We start from the raw sequence: 3,480 nt of genomic DNA, 5'->3' as shown, positions 1-3,480 counted from the left end.
TCCCTTGGAGAGGCAACTAGTAATGGAATGAATTTCCCCATCTGTAAAATGGGGATAATACTACTTATGTACCTACCACACAGGCATGTTGTGAGGATTAGGTTATTTGTACATGGTCTTGAAGATGGAAAGTGCTAAGTATTCTTGCTCATTTTAGAGAGTTTATAGTACATACATTATTTATTTGCATTCTGGTAGGGCCTAACGATCTCAAGCAGGATTATGCTAAGTATTGTTGTACACGCATATAGTTAGAATTTATATGAAATTCTACCCAATTCCCTTTTTCCACAGATGAATTCAATTATGAAGTATCTGTTTCTTAATTCTAGTGGGTTTTACTTAATAATTTAATTTTTCTAAATTGATTATCAGTTTTAAACTATGGCAGAGATTTATATCTGGCATTTCAATTTATTTTGAGCTTACATTGACTACCACTTTTTAAAAAAAGTAAAAGACACAGCAATTTTCTATGGCTATTCAAGAATCAAATCTTTATCAGTGGTACTCTATTGTACTTTTGCCAGTGCGTGTGTGTAATATATATACATACACAGTCAATTTCAGCCCTCAGTAAAGGAAGACAAACTGGGAGTCATGATAAGAGATAAGACGTATCGTTACAAAACAATTCTATTTATGTTCACTGTTGTTCCTAAATCACAAATGTTAAAAGTTTTTACTGAATCATAAAGGTCATAACCTAAGTTATGTTGAAATAGATTATTATTTCAGAGGAGTCACTCATTGTGCACAATAGAAATGTTAACATAAATATTTAATTAAGTAATTACATTTAGAATGATTTGCGATCATTTGGATGTAATACAGAAAATAATTTGCTTCCCAAATTGGCATGATATATTTCATAATTTTGTAGTAGATAAGGCAGTACACAAATTATTGATCTTATTCAATATATTATGTTATCACTTTTTCACTGACTAAATGTGTTAGCCCAGTTCCATATACTTTTACTTTCATGTCCTTCTCTAAGTCATTTTTGTCTTGTTTGACAAAACCTTCTAGGACTAGATTCTACCACCCTTACTCATGTAGATTATTGCCTTATTTTGTCTGTCCCATGGGACTAATCATGGAATAAGACACTACTCAATGTGAGCAATGATGGCAAAATCTGGTCTCTAGGATCTAGAAAATTACTTTCCTTGATGCCAACTTTGCTGCTTGGAAAATACTGATATTTTCCCTTGTCTGTTTCTTAGAGAGTGGAAGCCAACATGTCTGTTTTGTTTAATTCCTTGTTTGTGGAACAGCATTGCTGATTATGTCAGTAGAGCTGTTAACTGATACTTGTTCTGTAACAATAAAGCTTTTCATCTGGTTTCCATAAATACACTCATAAATTAGTGGGTGTATGCTTCTGTGCAGGCACAATGAGTAACTGAACACCTGTGCTGGTATTTGCATGCTGTTACCTGTTTTGCAAGGGCACATATGAGGAGGGTTGCACAAAAATGGATACGCTCACAAATAGATTTGGGTGCATTTCCAGTTGTTTTCCATAAATATAGCCAATATGTCTTACATAAACAATTTTTTTTATATATATATATTCTCAGTGAGAATAGTGTGCAGTTCTAAATAGTTATCTAGAATGGAGAGAACTTGGCCTTACAGATTATAACAATTCTGAAGTAAAACAAATTTTGGGTCTATATTTTCACCTGACAATTGTCTATTAAATAGGTTTACAATGGTGTTTCTTCTAGATTTCTTAACAGTTAGAACTTCTCTTTTATGTATTCATTTGTTCATTTAGGATCCGGTTCTGCCAACCTTATACTGATAGTACTTTACTCTGCAAGCAGATTACTGAAAACAATTGCATTTCTCTTAAACATGAATAAAGGGTGGCAGACGTGGGCCATCACTGGGTCCAAAATATTTTAGAAACTCTTCAAAAATATTTCTAAATCTTCAAGCAATTTCTGTACATTTTGTGCCTTTGAGCCTTCTAGTGACATCTGTTACAACATTCCACAGCAGTCCATGGCTAATACTACTTATGGGGCCAGATTTTGATATCCTTATTCACTGTGGGTAACAAAATACTACAAATTACAATTATTCCAAATTAAATCAATGAAGCTACTCACAAAGAACTGTACTACTCCATGTGAGTAAGGCCATTAGAATCTGGCTATGTGTATATAAATTTGTGTGTGTGTATTACACACAAACAGAGCCCTGTTTCAAAATCAGCATTCCAAGGATAGATTGTGGCTAGTCTGTACATAACTATGCAGTGGGATAGGGGAAGAAGTAAGGAGGAGTCTCTTTCCTGTCCCCCATTGCACAAGTCTATACATAAACCAGCCAGGATTTCAAGCCCTATACTCAGGGGCATACAGGAGATGCTACCAAGTGGCTCCCCTATGGAAGCAGCTTGTCCAAAAAGGGTCAGACTAGGAAGTAGGCAGGATTATGGATCCCCTTTGCATGTCAGGCAGTCATGGCCGAACTCCGCCAGCAATTGGTAGCCATAGAGGAGACTATGTTGCACTCTTTAAAAGGGTGGAGGCAGTTTATGGACTCCCACTGACATCAGAGATCCAGGAAGCATTTTCCAAGCGCTCCGTCTGAAGCAATGCACATCATTCCCGTGTTTCAGCTCTCAGTCGCTAAGTTTGTTGATTGCATTTCATGCCAATACATATAGATTCTCTTCACTGGTTCAGTTTAGACAGTTTTAGGTTTACATGACACACACATGTGTTTTTGTATCCCTGTTGGGAATCATTTTTATTCTTGGGGTCAGGCTGTGCCACCTTTACTCACAGCTGGTGCCTTATTCCAGGAGTATCCCCATTGATTTCAATAAGACTGTTTGTGGAGTAACGTATCACTCAACAAGAGCCAGGGTGGCAGAATTACTGTGACTTAACAGATAGAGATTTTGGAGTATTTGTCCAATCTGAATTCAACCCTCAGATGTGCAAATTAATGCACTAGAAGTTACACTAGATCTATTATCCATGCAAATAGTTCTCTTCCTAGAGCTTTCACAACAATGGTTAAATGGCAGATTTTTCAGATTGACTTATTTCCAGATTAATTTTGAATCTTCCACACGTAGATATATATATATTTTTAAATATGGCCACATACTTGTTTTCCCAGAATCACATTTCCACGTAAAGTTACTCAGCAAAAAGGTTTTTTCTTATCACATGCAACAAGCAAACGGGGGACGCTGAATAAATGTAAACATGACTTCAGTGGCACTACTTGCACAAGAAAGGGCTTGCAGGAGTAAGCCTTGAAGGATTAGGCCCATTTTCTACTAATGCTCTAGTCTATAACAAATAGAGGGAATGGTTCTTTTACCAGAAATAAATTATCAAAGACAGGTATATATCCTGTTAAGGAACTGGTTTTATATATATTCACGGTGTTAAGGAAGAGTCAAAGAGACAACTACTCTATGAAAAGCAGCTGATGCCAGTCCTGTAT

This window comes from Gopherus flavomarginatus, chromosome 2, assembly GCF_025201925.1.
Source record: "Gopherus flavomarginatus isolate rGopFla2 chromosome 2, rGopFla2.mat.asm, whole genome shotgun sequence".
NCBI lineage: Eukaryota > Metazoa > Chordata > Testudines > Testudinidae > Gopherus > Gopherus flavomarginatus.
Note: the sequence above shows the minus strand (reverse complement) of the source record.